The 20,416-nt window shown below is 39.1% G+C and overlaps 1 long non-coding RNA gene across 1 annotated transcript in view; it reads right to left on the reverse strand.

The window, feature by feature from the left end:
- LOC310724121 overlaps window positions 1-19,938 on the reverse strand; it is a 77,304-nt gene extending 57,366 nt beyond the window's left edge. The window contains exon 1 of the long non-coding RNA XR_014532959.1: window positions 19,661-19,938. This is a non-coding gene — a long non-coding RNA (uncharacterized lncRNA). The remainder of the gene's footprint in view (window positions 1-19,660) is intronic.
- Between the last annotated feature and the right edge of the window lie 478 nt (window positions 19,939-20,416).

Raw genomic sequence — 20,416 nt, forward strand, 5'->3', positions numbered from 1 at the left:
TCATAAAATTAGGACTTGCTGAAGCACTTTTCTGTTGATAAAGAACTAAACATCAGAGAATAAAGATTTAATGATATCTTTTCTGAGTTTTTCTGTTCCAAACACAACTATGCTTTTTTGTCAGATTTTGGACTGACATTGGGAGTTTATCCTTAAGCCCTTGTTAGCCAAGTCGTCCTGTTTCAGATGGACAAAGAACATGAGTAAAAAACTGAACAATCCACAAACAATGTGAGAAGATGCTCAAAATCAAGATTTACAGTAAACATACTGAAAACTGCTGCTACAGAGACGTATTAGTACGGTGTTTGCTCTGTTCTTGTTTGCAACAGCCAAGTGTTCAGGATCAGCCAAAGGTCCAAAATGCTTTTTCTTCTGGGTAAAAAGGTTTGTTATAAGCAGACATGTTACCCTCGATTGCATTTGAGAACTGCAACAAATGAAGAATATGGGGGTCCCATTCTTGAGCTAGTTGCTGAAGTTCTTTGGACAGTCTGACAAGGGTTGCAAGGCGCTCGAGTGTTCGGCCAACCTGCAAATTTTTATTTTATTTTTTCATATCTGTAAGTATTAAGATGGACCTCACACTGGTTCTCTAAACACATTCCTATGTTGTCTGTTCAGTGTCTATAGGATCTTTATGATGTGAGTATGTAAGGTACACAGAAAGTGTTTGTCTGGGTTCACACATCCCTGGTTACTATGTTTTCTTACCCAACCAGGAACAGTTTAAGCTCGGCTTTTATCCAGTGTGTATATATACTTGTCTGTTATCTGATAAAGATAAAGATTGATAAAGGATTTGTTTATTTGATCATTTAGTGATACCTTTTTGTCTCCCGAAACTCAGTTACACTTTTTGCCAGATCCTCGACTGATGCTGCCATGTTTTTCTGCCTGTCGTTCCCACTAATAGGTAACCATGTACTTGTTTATTCTGTATGTCTGTGTTTGAAAGACAAAGGGGAATAATTATTACATTATTGTTCTGATTTCTAATGAAAATAAAGTCACTGTCAGAAGTGGGATTTGAACCCACACCTCCATGTGGAGACCAGAGCACTCAGTTTCCTGGAAGGTACAGAACCTTGAGTCTGATACCTTAGACCGCTCGGCCATCCTGACATACAAGCATGTGTTTCTTATCCCCTCAGTGGCTAATAAAACTATTTTTTACAAATTTCTGTCTACATGTTTGTCTTATCTCTCCTTCTATTTGTGTTTCTTATTTATGTAAGTCTTTTGTTTTTCTGTCTGAATGCCTATATACCTGCTCATCTTTCCTATCGATTAATATCTATCTATTTAATCTCTCCATCTGCCTGCTTGCAGAGGCGGCAAAAGTACACACATCCTTCACTTCAGTAGAAGTACAGATATTCATGTTTTAAAAGACTCTGGTAAAAGGTGGAGTTCTGACTATACTTTTTTATTCAAGTTGAAGTGAAGAAGTTTGGGCTTTGACATGTACTTAATTAGTAGTAAAGGCTTTGTTTTTACTTGTTTCAGTGTCACACTGGTAACTGGACCTCACATCATATTAATATTAGGGCTGTCAGTCAATTCAAATATTTAATCGCGCTGTTCTAAATGTGAAGAGAGATGACAGAGATGGCAGAAAGCGCCCCCTATTTGTTTTCTTTACTTTACAAAAGCACAGCATTGTGTTGTTATTATTATTATTGTGTATAAAAAAAGTAGAGCCTTTACATATTTGAATGATGTGTTGCTCTGTTCGATCAAAAAAGACAGTAATTTATGTTCGTTTCGGTGTTATGAGAAAAAAATGGCACAAAACGTGCTGCCGTGTTTGCCGCCCCCAGACAGTAAAATGCTGAATGTGCGCATCATGGCTGATTTCAGTGCTGATTTGAGACTTGGCGTATCAGTAAAACAAATGTTTTTAATGGATGTTCAGAATCGGGAAAACCTTCTGTAACCATGGCTGAGTGGATCAGCAGCACTTTTTTAAGTCAACACCGTAGATAATTAAACCACGAACGAAATACATCTGCTACTGTTGCATGTTCACCATATGGCCTAGACATGGTCACCAATGCAAGAAAAGTCAAAGCCTGACTGTCAGAATGGCTGAGCTTTTTAAGGCGCTGCGTTCAGGTTGCAGTCTCCTCTGGAGGTGTGGGTTTGAATCGCACTTCAGATAGGGGTCTACCTTCTTGGTCAATTTTTCTGAACTGAGCCCATGTGGAGGAGACTTGAGTTGTTATTGATACTGAAAAAACATGAGAGAAAACTATTTAACATGTTGACTCTGTTCGAAGTCTTCTGAAATTTTGGCAAAATTTCAGTGTATAATAAAGACTCATCCAAATGCTTGAGCATGTCTTTAGACAAAAATAGTCCATTTGACATCACTGGCTTGAACACAGCATGATCTCTCATTTGAACAGGATCTGGTTCCAGGAATGGCACAAAATTGTGCAACTGTGTGGCTAAATCTGTGTATAAATAAAGTGCAAAAGGGAAAAAAATGCAACATCCGTTCCGCTAGTATCCTGAGTTATTCAAGATATATATAGTTATTCAAGACCTTTTAACTTGTATTTTGAAAGAAGTATATGTGGGTATTTTTTAAAAAGGAGAGTTAAATCAAAGAATGGGAATGGGCTTAATAAAATTAATATACAAGAAAAAAGGGGAGAAAACAAATCTTAAGAACTACAGACCAATCACTATGCTAAATACTGATTTTAGGATTCTATCCAAAATCTTAGCCAACAGACTGAAGGAAGTAATGCTGAGCATAATTAAAACTAACCAAGTGTACGGTGTAAAGGGTAGAGATATAGCAGACACAACAATTAGTATAAAAGATACGATAAGATACATGCGTGAGCAGAATAAAGATGGTTTTATTATCAGTTTAGACTTTAGACCTTTAGGACTAACTATAAAACAAAAGCAAGGAATAAAAGTTTTAGGCATCGAAGGAGAAGAGATTAAAATATTTCAAAATGCAGACGACACAACACTATTGGTCAAAGATCCACTCAGCACCAGTCCCTTACGGTTCCTCCTGCAGGTGGTAAACCCACGTGAAGGCGGCCCCGCGTCGCGGTCCTTGATTTATTTTCCCGCAAGGGTCCCCTGGAGCTTAGAGGGTTAAGAGCCTTGCTCAAGGGCCCAAGAATGGCAGCTTGGCGATACCGGGGCTTGAACCCCCGACCTTCCGATCGGTAACCCAGCGCCTTAACCGCTGAAGCGACCACTCCACTTTGTATCACTTTGTTCTCAAACAAAAGTCTTTTGTTAAGCGTGTTTCATGCATGCTGCTGACATTATGGCCGGCTGCAACAGCATCTCCTCCACAAGCTTGCAGTCCTATCTCAGAGCTTAACTACTGGTAGCGTGGCCGAGTGGTGAAGAGATTAAAATATTTCAAAATGCAGACGACACAACGCTATTGGTCAAAGATCTGGAGGGGTGAAAAAAGCAATCCAAATCATACAAAAGTTCTGTAGGGAATCAGGAGCCAAAATAAACGGTGTACATGAGATTGGGAAGGGCGACGGTTCTAACGAAGCATTTTACTTTTATGGAAGCAAAAGAAATAAAGATTTTAGGAGTTTTAATGGGGAGGGATGAAAAGAAAGCAGAGGAAACAGTGTGGGAGGAAATATTAGGAGGGATTGAAAGGAGGTTGATATTTTGGAAAATGAGAACATTAACACTAAAAGGGAAAGTTTTAGTTCTTAAAGTCTAAATGATTTCTAAACTGTGGTACATTTTATACACATCATCTATGCCGTTGTGGGCAGAAAAAAAGGCTGAAAAAATGTTTTTTAGATTTTTTATGGGAAGGGAAGCCCGCAAGAATTGCATACAACACTTTAATATGAGCAATAGAGAAGGGAGGACTGGGATTAATGGATGTGGAACAAAGAAAAAACAGTCTGAGTGTGAAAATGATAAAAAATACATGGATGAAGAAAGCAATGCGGCATGGAAAGCAACAATGGGTTTTTTCTAAATTAAGTGTAGCAACAAGTGTCTTGGTGACAACATACTGTGGATGAAAACAAAGAATTGGATGACTGAGGGGTTGCCAGACTTTTATAAAGAACTCTTGAGGGCCTGGGAATAATTTTTAACTCATGTACATTTTAATCCACAAGGAAGAGAAAACATTTTAAATCAGCCTTTATTCTTAAACAATGGCATTTTAAATCAGGGGAAAGAGATATTCTTTAAGAAATGGTGGGATGTGGGTATTATGAAAGTAAGAGATGTTTTATATGAATTCAAAGAGGGGTTTTTACCAACACAATACATTGTGGACATAATGGAGGAGGCAAAGGAGGATTTTAGCAGACAAGAAATAGAAAATAAATATGATGTAATCAAGAACTCTATACCTCAAGAATGGCTAAAAATAATTAAAAACATGGAAGAAGGCCAAGAAAAAAAAAGATGTGAATGTGAGTCTTCGGGAAAAATTGTTTGCTTTTAAAACATGTTCTGTGAAAATGTTGTATTGCCTTTTTAGAGAGACCTGTTGCAAATAAATATTGGTTGCGCACGTTTAAAGATTTAAAAGAAGACAGCATAAGGAGAAATATGAAGGGGAAACTTATACAAAGTTGCAGCACTATTGTGGCTATTTTTACAGATGCAAATTAAAATAGAATTGGAATAGATTGTCGCAGCTGTGGCAAAAAAACTTGCTCCAGAATCCTGTTATTATATGTGGATAATTGTTGACAATCAGAGGGGAAATGCAATGGACTGCCAACACTGCACAGCCTGTTGTGTGTTTTGTACCACTTTTTCTGATTTCATTTTATCTTCTCCCGCTTATCCGTAATTCGGGTCACGGGGCAGCAGTCTAAGCAGATTCCCCAGACACTTCTCCGTGTCCAGGGATCGGGCTGTCAAGGCCCCCGCCTTCGAATGCTGCCCAATCCACTCAGCACCAGTCCCTTACAGTTCCTCCTGCAGGTGGTAAACCCACGGGAAGGCGGCCCTGCGTCGCTCCGAGGTCACGGTCCTTGATTTATTTTCTCGTAAGGGTCCCCTGGAGCATAGAGGGTTAAGAGCCTTGCTCAAGGGCCCAAGAATGGCAGCTTGGCGATACCGGGGCTTGAACCCCCGAACTATCTCAGAGCTTAACTACTGGTAGCGTGGCCGAGTGGTCTAAGGCGCTGGATTTAGGCTCCAGTCTCTTTGGAGGCGTGGGTTCAAATCCCACCGCTGCCACTTTATAAATTTGGTCAAATCTCCTTCCATAAATACTGCAGAATTTAATCAGCGAGTCCAAAGCCTAGATCCGTCGAGATCGAGGGTCGCTTTAAATGCTAGTCAAAAGGTGCTCGTTTTAGCTCTATGTTAAACAGTCTCACGAGCTCTTGTCAAATACAATACAAAGGATATCCTGCACTGCACACAGTTTTTCTTTCAGTTTGTCAAGTTTAGCCTTTTTTAGTCAAAAAGTAATGATTTGTATTTATTTCTCCGATTAACCAGATATGTCCAAAACACACATACTAAGCTTATTTTCAGAAAACAATAAAGGACTGGATTATGCAGATCAGTGTACTCTGTACAGCATTGTTGTGAAATCTGTCCTTTTCACTTGTTCACATTATGCAATACACTGATTTACTTTTAGGTGACACTTTTTCTTTTACAAACACTGTAAATAAGAGAGTGTCAAGGTTCATCAATGATCCATCTCCTAATTGAATTATTAATATAAAATGCCACTATGGAAATAAAAAAATAAGGAATCTGAGGATACTAGCAGATAAGACATTGCATTCTTTTTGCACTTTATTTACACACAGATTTAGCCACACAGCTGGACACTTTTGTGCCATTCCTGGAACCAGATCCTGTTTAAATAAGAGATGATGCTTTACCATCATGATAACAAAACATGTGCTCAAGCATTTGGATGAGTCTTCGATATTCAGTGAAATTTTGCCAAAATATTTCAGTATCAAACGAGCAGCAGAAGACTTGAGCATTATCCAAACAAACTGTAGAATCGAACACAGTCAGCATGTTAAATAGTTTTCTCTAATGTTCTTACAGTATCAATTCAACAAGTCTCCCCTGCATGGGGTCAGTTCAGAAAAACTGACCAAGAAGGTACACACCTGTCAGATTCAAACCCATGCCTTCAGAGGAGACTGTGACCTGAACACAGCGCTTTAGACCGCTCAGCCATCCTGACAGCCGCATTTCGTTTGCGGTTTAATTAAATACACGGATGACTTTAAATAGTTCTGCTGCAGTGTTAAAGAGCTGTGTTCTGGTGGAACAATCTGTGGGGAATCTAAAGAAACTAAGATCACAAATGTAGTAGGCACGATTTTAACACGATGCAGGGAGACCCCAACGAATTTCAGGTCTATCACCTTATCCTCTCAGCCTTGATTATAGAAGGTTTCCATGACCCTTGCACATCCATCAATGAGTTAACTGGTGCTTGCCTGCATTAAAAAGAAACCAATCTTTCTGTTTGGTGCACAAAGTTTTCAGGTCATTTGAATCCAGCATTTGTCCTTTTCACCCATGTACTAATCACATGCAGATAGTAAAGTAATAGGATTTGGAAATAGGTTTTTACTATTCCCCACTCTGAATAAAATACTAATTCTTATATGAATGAATTACATGCGAGCACTACATTCTTACCCCTATTCCCAATGAAAAGGGGCTCATATAAAATTATGTGGCATTTATTAAATGTATGATTAAAAATTACTTTGGCCTAACTGTCCTTAGGCTAGCTGAAAATGTGCATATAGGAAGATGTTAAACACAGAATTCAGATACCTCGATGGTATTATGTGTTCAGACTGCCATTGAGGAATGGGACTGAGATATTAAACAGGTAACAGAGGATGGTTTCGATCCATCGACCTCTGGGTTATGGGCCCAGCACGCTTCCGCTGCGCCACTCTGCTCACGGCAAGCATTCAAAATGGGACTCACATCTTGTGGCAAAGAGTGGCTCGGCTCTACTCTTCTAGATTCCAAACGGTGCTGGGAAACCCAGTGGGGTTCTTGTCAATATCAGATGAAGTGTCAATCGAATTTGAATTACAATGTAAAGGATTCATTTGGAGACCATGCTCAGCTATCATGATAACAAAACAAGTGTTCAAGCCAGTGATCTCAAATTAAACCTAGACTTTTGTTTTGGTGACCATGTGTAGGCCAAATAATGAACACGCAAAAGTCATGGATGTATTTTGTTGGCGTTTTAAATATCTACAGGGTTGAGTTCAAAACGTGCTGCTGCAGTGTTAAAGTGCTGTGTTCCAGCATTTCTTCTCTTCAACCATGTACTGACCACATGCAGATCTTGAAGTGAAAGAATTTTGAAAGAGGTTTTACTGTTCTTCACTCTGAAGCGATACTCATCCTTATCTGTGATCTTGATCGATGTCCACCTCTCTGCTAATCACATTTAAGCACTACATTCTTACACTTATTCCCAATGAAAGGTGGCTCCTATAAAATTGTGACATTTATTAAATGTATGATTAAAAATTACTCTGGCCTAAGTGTTCTTAGGCCAGCTAAAGATTTGCATATGGGAAGATATTGCACACAAAAATCTTATACCTTCATGGCATTATGTGTTCAGATTGCTGTAAAGGAATCCTTGATCACAATTTCCTTGTAGAGCTTTTTCTTATTCTGCAAAATTGTCCAACCAATTATTTTTTTTGTATATAAAAAAGGTCCAAATGACACATACTAAGCTAATTTTCAGAAAAGATTATGCAGAGCAGTGTACAGTGTAAAGCCATACACTGATTTGCTTTTATGTCACACTTTTTCTTTTACAAAGGCTGTACATGAAAAAGTGTCAAGGTTTATGGTGAATAATGCTCTTCACACCTTGGGAAACAATGGTCCACCTCCTAATTTAATTATTAAGATAACATGCCACTGTAGAAAAGGAAAAAAAGGAATCTGAGGATACTAGCAGAAAGGATGTTTAATTGTTTTTTTCCATTTGCACTTTATTTACACACAGATTTAACCCTCTGGAGTCTGAGGGTGTTTTTGGCCTCTTGAGAGATTTTGACATGCTCTTACATTTGGTTCTTTTTAGTTGCTTTTAAATATATTATTGACAAAAGACTTGTTACACTGTACTCAGCACAAACTGGGCTACCATAATATGTAAACAGCTTATATGTGTGTGTTTGTATTTTTGACAAAATAAGGTTTATGCGTGGTTTTTGAAAAAGCAAAAAAAAAAAAAAAAAACTCATTGAAATAAAGCCACAAAACCCGATAGTAAACATGTTTCCCCAAGACTTTTTGAGAACAGATCTTCTAATGTAGGTTTTTTTTTAATCATGTGAAAATCATCCTGCCTGCTCATTCACATTAAACAATACATTGATTTAAAATGTAAAAGACACTTTATACTTTGAAAGGCCATATGCGAAGAGGCGTCGACATGCTGTGACTGACAGCTTCGTAGACAATGGGTCGCATAATGAGCTGTCGATTACATAATGAGCTGTGGATCACTGAGCCAGGATCACAGTGAGAAGTACAGTATTACAAGTAAGAATGTGTTTCCTTTGTGGTTTATTTAAAATTGTTTTAAAAATCCCTGTTCCACTTTTGAAAGCAGTTCCTGTTCAACTAAAGACACAGGTGAACATCGCATGCCAGGCATTTCCATGGTGTTTTGTGGTGCTTACTGTAAGAAAGGATTCCTATTCAGTTGTATTTCCACGCTTCACCACTAGAGGCAGACATACAGTTTACCAAGCAATGACAAGCTCAGGGTTTGGAGTTCCTGCTCTCCTCCATTCACCTTATTTTCGGCCTTTATCTGGTTTGATTGAGACAAAATGAATATGTATAAAACCTTTATTCTCTCTGAGTCCAACTATACATTGCTTCAGCCTTCAAGTGCGAACAACCATTTTGCGGCCTATTTTGTCTTCCTGCATCTGCAATGGGTTTTATTCTTTTTATAATGCTGTTTGATATTCTACTTTTATTGAATTTAGCTATATCAATGTATTAGATTGTCTATTCGTATATGTTTGTCTATATTACTCCACTTGATTATACAAGTACCTAGATTATACTTCATTTGTATTTTCTGAACTGATTGTTACATAGCGTGTTGAACTTCACAGGAGATAGCATTTGCAAGCCAGTCAATCTTGCATGCACCTATCAATTTGTGTTTTTGTCACTGTGATTTTACCCCGTTTAACATCTTATCTCTGTTGGATGTTTTGCCAGATCAATTAAGTCTCACACTATTACTTTACAAAGCTTCAGTATGCTTAACTCTTAAAGACTGTACAATAAAAAGGGCATACACAAAAGCATATTAAAACAGCTTTTAGTAAACATATTTATTTGGATATACAAAGAATAAGTTCCAGAGCAAGGTGTCAAAGTCTTTGCTTTCCCACAACTATAAAGTTTGATACAGTCTTAGACAGAAAAATAACGTAAAAAATTGTAAATATAATTACCCCAAAAGTTTGAAAACAATAAATATATTTGCTATAAAACCTCACTGAACCAAAATAACATGTGCTGTATATCCAAAAATTCTATCCATGTAATGTGTACAAACGCAGTGCAAATTGGGTGTCCAAAACTTATGAATGTGTAAGCTCACTCGTGCATTGAATCCACCAACAGTGCAACGAAACAGCAACAACGGTCAATACAGTAAGGGCTCTTAATTTAAAGATCAAATCTGAAAATATCACAGATGCTGCACTTGGATGTTGCAGTGTAATCCTAAAGCACAGTTACACTATTCAAGGCTTCACGCCACATATACAGAATCAAAGATGTATGTGAGGTAGCATACAAAATGTAGTGCAGATGCAGAGTTCTTAAAGTGATTCTCCAAAGGCTTTTTAATCTATTCAGACACTGAATTCACAACCATTGCAATGAAACGGCAACAACAGACCAAGAGAATTCTTCTCCTTACAGCTGCTCCCGTTAGGGGTCGCCAGGCCGGATCATCCGTCTACACACTACTCTGTCCTTAACATCTGCCTCTTTCAAACAAACTACCTGCATGTCTTCCCCTTACCACATCCATAAACCTTCTCCTTGGTCTTCCTCTTTTCCTCCTTCCTGGCAGCTCCATCCTCAGCATTCTCCTACAGATATACCCCATGTCCCTCCTCTGCACATGTCCAAACAATTTTAATCGAGCCTCTGTCACATTGTCTCCAAAAAGTCCTACATCCGCTCATTGAAATAGTCTGTTTTTGAGAGTTTGTGCTTTGTTGGGCAGTGCAGGCCCTAAAGGTCCATGACAACTTTCTGCAATACTTTAAATGTATACTTCAGTTAAGTTAAGTCAAGTCAAGTCTCAGGAGGCTTTTATTGTCATTTCTACTATACACAGTGGTACACAGTAAAAACTAAACAACGTTCCTCCGGAACCCTGGTGCTACACTAAACAACAACATAGAGCTACAACACAACACAAGCTACATAAAGTGCATCGAGTGCAACCTAGTGCAAACAGTGCAGACAAGAAACAGTACAGACAGACAACACAAGACAAAACACAAAACCTGAGATAGCGCCAACCAGTAAACCTACTGTATACTCTGATTATACAGTATTGTGCGAGGAGAACTGTAAAAACTATATCCGAGAGTGAATATTAACAGAGACAGTGTAGTGCAAAAAACAGCAGCAGTCAAGAGTTGTAAAAGACAGCATGTAAACAGTGTAGTATAATAACAGTATAGTATAATAAAAAACAGTCAAAGGTGCAAAAGACAGCATGTAAACAGTGTAGTACGGTAAAGTATAAATAATAATAAATAAATGATGGTGAAATGGGCTGAGATGAGTAATGAGTGTGTGTTAAGTGTTAAGTCCAGGTTATACAGTGCGTGGGTAGTTAGATGGGTAGGTTAAGTTTAAGTTAGATGGGTAGTTTAAGTTCAAAGCATACATTAAACTAAACAACATGGCAGTAGTTCATGCAACATTATCCAAGTCTTGAAATACCATCTGGCCTTCAAGGACCGTCAATTCCGACAGTAGTCTCCTCCATAGACTCTTGAATGACATCTTTGTCTTCTGCCTGCACAGTGCAGTCACAAAATTAGATACAATAAAACACACTAAATACGTGTGTGTATTTATATAGAAAAGCTTGCAGGTGACTATTTCCAGGTAACATCTCCACACCATCCAACCTTTTCTCTCTCTCATTTTCCTTACTCATCAGCTGCTCAAAATACTGCCCCCACCTTCTCAACACACTCTCCTCACTAGTTAACACATTTCCATCTCCAACCTTTATTGCTCTAACTTGCAGCACATCCTTCCCAGCTTGGTCCCTCTTCCTGGCCAATTGATACAAATACTTTTCTTTTTCCTTAGTGTCCAACCTCTCACACCGCTCCTCATATGCCTTTTTCTCGGCTTTTGCCACATCCATTTTCACCTGCTGCATCTCCTTGTACTCCTGCCTACTTTTCTCATCTTTCTGCAGATCCCAATTCTGTTTCTCCAACCTCTTTCTCCTTATGCTTTCCTGCACTTCCTCATTCCACCACCACGTCTCTTTGTCTTCCTTTCTATTTCCAGATGTCACACCAAGTACCTTTCTAGCTTCATGACTCTTGCTACACCATTCCATCTAACTCACTCCAGATTTTTTCCTTCTTCTCCATCTCACAGCCGACTTGTGGAGCATAAACACTGATAACATTTATCATCACTCCTTCAAAATCCAGCATCAAGTTCATCACCCTATCAGAAACTCTCTTCACCTCCACTACACTCTTACTGTACTCTTCCTTTAGAATCACCCCTACACCATTTCTCTTTCTATTCACACCATGAAAGAACAGTTTAAACACCTCCAATGTTACTGGCCTTACTCCCTTTTCACTTGGTCTCCTGAACATACAACATCTCTACCTTTCTCCTCTCCATCATATCAGCTACCTCTCTCCCTTTACCAGTCATAGTACCAACATTTAAAATACCAACCCGAACCTCCACTCTCCTACACTTCTCCTTTTCCTGCTGGTTCTGTAGACATCTTCCTCCTCTCCTTCTCCTCCTTCGGCCAAAAGTAGCCCAATTACCCTGTTGGCTAACAATACCTGTGGCGGTCGTTGGTAGCCCGGGCCTCGAACAATCTGGTATGAAATTCTTATTCGTGATCCGCATATTTGAATTTGCACATGTTTTACGCTGAATGCCCTTCCTGACTCAACCCTTCCCTTTTATCTGGGCATGGGACCGGCACTAAGAGTGCACTGGCTTGTGCCTCCCTAATGACTGGGTTTTATTTATTTAGCAGACGCCCTTATTCAGAGTGACATACAAAAGTGCTTTAAGTCTATTGAGATGTATCGATCTGTCTAATTTATATATCCATCTTCCTGCTAGTCTGTATTAACAGTTTTTTTTTCCACTATTAGGTAACCCTCTACTTGTTTATTCTGTATGTCTGTGTTTGAAATACAAAGGAGAACAATTATTTTATTATTGTTTTGATTTCTAATGAAAATAAAGTCACTGTCAGAAGTGGGATTTGAACCCACACCTCCATGTGGAGACCAGAACACTCAGTTTCTTGGAAGGTATTGAACCTTGAGGCTGGCGCCTTAGACCGCTCGGCCATCCTGACATACAAGCCTGTGTTTCTTATCCCCTCAAAAAAAACTATTTTTACAAATTTCTGTCTACTTGTTTGTCTTTTCTATCCTTCTATTTGTGTTTTTCTTATCTATCTATGTTAGTCTTAGGATTTTAGATCTAAATGCCTATATGCCTGCATGACACTAAAACATGTAGTGGTAACGGCTACTTTTTATATATCAGAGCCCAAACTTCTCTACTTTAACTTGAGTAAAAAAGTGTAGTCAGTACTTTAACCTTTACAAACGTTTTTTAAAACATAAGTACCTGTACTTCTACTTAAGTGAAGGATGTGTGTACTTTTGCCACCTCTGATGATTAGCTATTGCTTTAAGCAAACCCTGCATTGACTGGTCAGTTCACATACACAATGCGCTCATGCTGGACGTTTTTTTTTGTGTGTATTCTAGCGGTTGGTTGGATAGATGTATGGAAATACAGTGGAACCCACTTATCTCGACCTCGGTTAATTCGACAACCCTATTAAGTCGACGTTTTTAAAGTGGAACCGCCAAATTCTCGCTTTTTCTAAGCATTTTTATTGGTATGTCGACTTTTTTATGTCGCCGAACCCTTACATCTCGAGCACAAGGGGGGAAAAAATTGCCATTTAACGTCAGTTATCTCGATTGGCACTGTGCAGCCGCAGAAGAACTCGAGAAAGTGGCGGAAAAATCAAGCCTTACAGATGCCACAGATGTTGTATTGTATACTGGTGAATCTCTGCTGTTAGTTAGTGCACATATGCCTTTTGTTGTTAAATGTTATGCGATGAACGGGAGGCGAAAGTAGAAGCGCGGCGCTGAACAGCACACGGGAGAACGTGGTATGAGCAGCAAAAGCATAGAATGAACAAAGGCAGGATCGGGGGGGGAATCCGCGATGCGCTTTGGGAAGAAAAGCGCAGACGTTGAGAGAGTGCCGGTGGGAAGACACGTACCGGAATACGCATGCGCGATAACAGCGACCGCCGTGAACAAACATATACCAACAATAACGGACGGTGAGAGTGTGGAAGTTTAAATAGGAGCTGGTGATGAATGTTAAACGAGCACCATATGTGCGCGATTGAAGCCGGGAGCTTCAGAGAAAGCGTCCGAGAAAGCACCTGCAACGCCGAAGGGGGGGCCGAAGGGGGCGTGACAGGTGGATTCCTGACAGTTAACAAACATGTACTGTATGTATTTTTATAGCATGCCTTTATCAAACAAATCGCGGCAACGCTGTTGTGTAAAAAACCCCTTCAAAAACACGTGCATGCACATTCTTATTTATTAACGCACATCATGTACATAAAGAAATGTCTAGCATGTTAATATATTGGCGCCATATTGATTTTAGTTTATCTCGATCATCGGTTACCTCTATGCTTTTTGGCGACCCCCTAGGACATCGACATAACCGGGTTCCACTGTATTTGCATACAAGAAAAAGAAAAGATTTTCATTCAAGAAATTGAGGTAGAGGGGCATCTTCTACAGCTACAATCAATTATTAGTTTTTGTATTACATTTAGAAAAGTGTCAACCATATTGAGGTAAACGCCACGCGGTGTGATTAAGAATCTACTTTTCTTCTTTTTATTTCTTTAGATCAACATATAAAACACTGTAATATATTATAGGGTTGTTTATCTGTTCTTATAGCTTCATTGTCAGTGAAATTGTTCATCCATTTCTGATGGTTCTTTGTGTCCTTTAGCCTGCTGTCCTTCATCTTGCAGTTTGATCTCAATCATGACTCGTTTCTGTGTAACAGAATGCTGATGAACAGAGAAGCTTCATGTGTGGACATCTACATGTAGAGGAATGTATCTACCTTGATGTTATCTCTTCTCTGCATCTCCTCTCCTTCTGGTTCTGCTGGAGAATCTGCCTCAGAGCAGTTTCCATATCTGTAGGCTAAAAAGAACAGCAATAAGTTTCATTCCACACACTGACTCTGTAGATGTGTAGGGGTGTGTGTACCTTTTTCTCCTTACGTGTGTGTTCCTCTGTAGGACGGTCCAAGTATGTACCTGCTGCATGTGGCTGGACCTGAAAAGAAGTACAGATAAAAGTAATGAGGTCGAGTGTGAGTGTTTTCCTGGACAGAAGAAAGTTCAGGCTTCCAAGTCTTTCTTCTTTCATAATGAATGAATCAGTGAATGAAACTAACTGTCTTCACTCTAAATGAAACATTTTCTGCATGTTCATGGGACACTGTACTGTAGCGGTGTGTAAGTGTGTGTCACCTCGTCTCATCTCTCTGACCTCATCCTGATAATGCTGTCCGATTTGTTGCAACTGCCTGAGATACTTTTGAGCCCCGTCATTTTATTCATCTGTCTTGTGCTGCTTGTTGAGGTGCAGCGACTCTCTCATTGAGGAATCTGGACCATTCAGCATCTGCTGTACTTGGCCTCAGACCCTGCATTTAAATAAAGTGAAGTAAGATTTCACATTAAAAACAAGTATTTATGTATTTTTGGACCTTTAAGTCAAAAAGATTCAGACCTTCTCCATGGTTTAAGGAGGATTCTGGTCTCCTAATATACATGTAGGTTTAAATCCCACTTCTGAAATGACAAAAATTTTATTTTATTTCATCTATTTAATGTCCAAATATTCACATTTGTATCTGTAATATTAACTGGATGTGGGCATGATCTCAACTGTAAACACCTAAAAATGAAACAGTTTTAAAATAAATGTGAAGGAATTAGAAATAAATGATGTTTGTGATCTGGCACACTTGATATTGGACAAAGTGTAAGTGTAAGAACTGCTCTCCAACTTCTACAGCTTCATATCTACAGTGGGGGAAATAATTATTCAATCCCCTGCTCATTTTGTAAATTTACCCGCTTACAAAGAAATGAACAGTCTAGAATTTTTATGGTAGATTTATTTTAACTAAGAGACAGAATATAAAACTATATTTAAAAAATATAATTAAAAAATATAATTTTTTTATCAAGTTTTTCTCAGGTTCAATGACAAAGCAAAACAAGGAATTAAAAAAAAAGTAAAATTTTGTATTGAAATTAATTAAGACATTTAAGAACAGAATAGAAATTGATTATAAAAATACAGTGGGGTCAGTTCAGATGTAGCACAGCGCTCATTTAGTAAATGCACAGATAAACAATATGCTAATTGTGTGTTAATGTTAAATTAACATTATACCAATTCATCCCAAATAAAACACTGCATGGGAAACGGCTTTGGTGTGTTAGTGTCAGTGCACTATGCTACAAGCTATCGTAAACAAGCTAACGTTCACTAGATAAGTCATATTTTAATCGCTAATAGAGCAGATTCATGGAGAATTACATCGCTAATCAGCATTTTTACCGCAACTCATTTATGAATGAGTCTGCATCAACTACATCAAAGAGAATCACTTTATTTAAAGTGAATAAAATACCCTAGTTAATGAAGTTGAACATTAATTGAGCCGCAGACACACACCTGACTCGTGTGTGTAGAGTAGGTGTGATGAACTGGGAAAGCAGGCAGTGGGTCAAACCACTGTGAGGAAGGGGAGGGGGAACTCAACTGTTTCTAAATGCATTTTTTTGCGAGTTTTTTTCTACTTACATAATTATTTAGGTATGAAAACATTTATTTTCCACAATAGAGAGTGTGATATTTTTTTAATAAATTTTTTTGGGGGGATAATACTTGGATATGGGGGGGCATGTCATCCCGGTCCCCCCCGGGATTTACGCCCATGTTTACCTGTACCTATTTTAATATAATTCGGTCACGTTCGGCGGGCCGGATTAATAAATCCAACAGGCCGTAGTTTGCCCATGTTTGGTCTATATGCAAACATCTTACGAAAAAAACGCAATTTAAAATGTATCTTTTAATGTGGTATTATATTGAGTAACTACTATTTGTGACTCAATCAATATAATAATTATTGGAAAAACTTTGTAGAGTTTAGTACAGTAGTAAAAAGGGGTTTCCCCCCCCAAAAGAGCACAAAATATGATTTAAATAATAATAAAAATAATACAAAATCATTAAATGTTGATAAATTAGGATCAACAAACATTTAGATATATTTTATAAATATTTAATAAAATGTTGCCCTATTCAACAGGTGGCTCCGTGGCGCAATGGGCAGCGCATTGGACTTCTAGGCCAGGCACTAGTAGCGATGTGATTCAAAGGTTGTGGGTTCGAGTCCCACCGGAGTCGCTTCTTTTCTTTATTAATTCAAAAGAAAAGAATAATAATTTTACTTATATTATTAAAACGCCTTGAAATAAATACGATCGCAATTTGTATTTCTTATCAAATTTTCTTTGTTTCTGTTAAACCTAAAATGCATTGACTAACGGTTTCCTATAGGGGGCGCTTAGTGTCCCAACTCTGGTCTTAAAAACCCCCATTGTTCAGGGGTTTCGTGTGCATTATCCAAGTGTATCACGTTATTAATAGATTTACTAAACCTGTGCAAATTTGCGTAAATTCCCTGGACCTAAAACCTACTAGCACCCCTGCTGAGATTTTTACCGGCCTTCAGCTCCATTGTTCTCCTGCTTTTGTTGTGCAAACACACCAAACACCTGTGAGGCCTGGCACATTTGCATTTGTTTACTCAGAGTAGCTCAGAGGCCAGAAGAAGACTCAGAATTGTGTCTCACTGAATTGTGTCAGAGGGCCACACCAACGATAACTTGAACTTCATTCTGCTCAACTTTTTTCCATTGTAAAATGCACTAAATTATATATTTTGAATAGCTGGTACTGATCATCGGAAGAATAAAACTATTCTGTAAATATTTGTAAAATTGTGGTGTATCGAATAAGAAAACAAAAAAGATTATTGTCATCCTAACCTCACTAAAATCAATGAATTGCAATTCAAAAAATAAATTCAATTACAAAAGTTTTTTATTTATTATTATAAATTATTATAATTTATTTGGTACCATTCATAGTATTGACAGACAGACAGCGGTCAATTATTATTAGCAACGGTCTGTTATACAAAATAATTGCCTGCAGAACATTTGGAAGCCCATTCAAGTGAATGGAACGTATTATTATATTATAATAATTCAGTATTTTCTGGATCTACGGGGAATGTTTCAAAGATGACCACATGATCTAAGGCAATGAATTCCATATTTTTTGTGTTATGCCTTTTTCCTTGGCACATCACTGGAATAAACTCTTTGCAGATACATCCTCTCTTGAAATTTCAGCATTGCATGTTTTGCAAATCGCTATCCGTGGGTCTTTCTCTAAGATATTGAAATAAGTCCACACTGCAGACATGTTGGCTCTTATCCAGATAACTGTGTGCAAGCTGCGCTTTTTTATTGCGTCATTAGCAGGCCGTAGTTTGCCCAGGTCTCATCTATGGTCATGTGTTCTCCTGGAGTGAAACTCTCAGCACAGTTCTTGTTGAAGCGTGTCCAGATAATTTCTCTGTTTTCACCTGTTCTGCCCGCATGTCCTTGTCATCAAATCGAAGGTGTTGCATAATTGAAATGAATCTATCTCAGGGCATTGTCTCTTTGATTACTGGCACCAGAAAACTTTCTGACCAGCAAACCACACTGGCACCAACAGGACACATGATTGCTCTTACAAACAGAATTGAAATGAATGCAATCAGTTCATGAATTGCCAAATTCCAGTCCCGCTCTGTTCTGCGGGCTTGATGGACCGTGCATTTCCTGATGGTCTGCAGCATTCCCACGTCTAACAGGCAAAGGAAGCTTTGGAGCACGCTTGTAATTTTACGAAGATAAACAAATAGAGAATGGTAAATTTACATGAACCTCACTCTAAATAGGTTTATATAAATATCATATGTACTATGGCAATGACAAACCTTAGCAGACTCTGTGGGTTCAGCTTGCGCAGTGAAGCACGAGTGTTTTGCTACTGCACTGGGCATTTCAATGTCCTCCTCTACCCACACAGTGTCGTCTTTTGCCGTCTGGCAGAGACAGGGCTTCCCAGTACCACGGTGCATCTTCCGTGGAAGCATGTTGGGTTCTTGTTTTGTCTCCTTTTCGGATTCTTCTAAAGAGGTATCAGTGGCCTGCTGGACAATTGAAATCTCTCCTCCATCAGAGTCTGCTCCGTCCATTTCCTGAAGCCAGGCTAAAGCCTGTTGCGCGGAGACGTTCTTCCTGCGAGGCCATCCTGATGTGCGTTCTCAAAAATGCGAAGAAGAAATGATTCTCCCGCCCGGGTCGGTCTGCTTTTATGCACAGCACTGTGCTGTAGTCATGCAATGCCACTCCCTTACATACACAGTCACAATGGACAGAATCACGACCAATTGTTAGGAAGGTTTCCTATCCAGCTCGAAGGACAAAATGTTAGGATTTTCACTATCTGGTGTGGGGATCAGGGGATCGTACTCGCCCCAGCGTGTCAGTCAAAACACGGTACAGGATTCAGAACACTCAACATTACTGGGTATAGAACTGATCGCATATAAGGTGATTCTTGCTATCTTAGCTGCTGTTCAGTAGGTTGCGTGATGCAGAATGCATGCTGAAAGGCCACTGCTGAGTGACCACTGCTGAATGGTCAGTGCTGAGTGACTCTCCTGAATGGTCAGTGCTGAGTGACAGGTTGCACAATGTCGAATTGCCACTGGTAGTTTACACTGTAGTTCACCATCTCCCTCAGAGTCTAATGAGTTCAGGAGACCCACGAGAGCTTGAATTTCGAGGGAGAACAGATCAAAACTGGCTGTATCTCCAGGCAACACTAGAGGCAGACACACAGTTTACCAAGCAATGACAAGCTGCCTAAAGCCCTATTCGGACGGGACTAGTTTTACAGGTGGTCGTTAGAGAAATTTCTGTTTCACAGAGGTACTTTGTGATTTTAATCCCGTCCGAATCTGCCATGTCTGTCTTTTTCTCACACGACCTCTGTAAAAATTCCAGAGCAAATTACCTACTGTATTTCAGCAAACTCGCCGCTCCTATGAGAAATCCAATCCCGTCCGAATGCGAATTTCTGTGATTGGCGAAAACGTTTTTTTCAAAAACGCGTTTACTTGTGTGTTTTGGTCAACCTGAACTACCGTACTAACCCTAGCGTGCCAGTATTCAAATTTCTGCTTTCTGCGCACCAATAATGGATGTATAGGTCTTGTGCAACGCCCACATGTAAAACACAGACATTCCTACCTCCGCAATAAACACAGAGATGTTAGTCCCGTACGAATCCATACATGAAATGACAGATGTCGGCTGAAAAAAATTCTAACTCAAACGTCGTTTGGAAAACTAGTCCCGTCTGAATAGGGCTTAGGACATCACAGGAGATTTAGCAACTCCGTGAAGATAAGGCGGCCATTCTGCACAGGTTAAGACTCTCTCACACACACAGAGACACACATAAAAAAAAAAAAAATAGAGGTGGGGAAAAAGACTTAGAAAACAAGAGACAGGATTGAGAATGATGTAGAATTCTAATACACACAGACACACACAGACACACACACACACACACACACACACACACACACACACACACACACACACACACACACACACACACCTCATGAAGATTACGGACCATCACACACCCCAGTGCTCATGGTAGTTTTTACTCCTTGGTGTTTTGTATTGTTTTAAGATTCATAAACACACTCTTGATATCACCCAAATGAGGATGGGTTTCCCTTTTGAGTCTGGTTCCTCTCAAGGTTTCTTCCTCATGTAGCTCCCTATTCCCCTCGATTTTTTTATTGGAATGGGGCCTGGGTTCTCTTAGTTAGAAACTCT

Source organism: Silurus aristotelis (genome assembly GCF_946808225.1).
Source record: "Silurus aristotelis genome assembly, chromosome: 3".
Classification (NCBI taxonomy): domain Eukaryota; kingdom Metazoa; phylum Chordata; class Actinopteri; order Siluriformes; family Siluridae; genus Silurus; species Silurus aristotelis.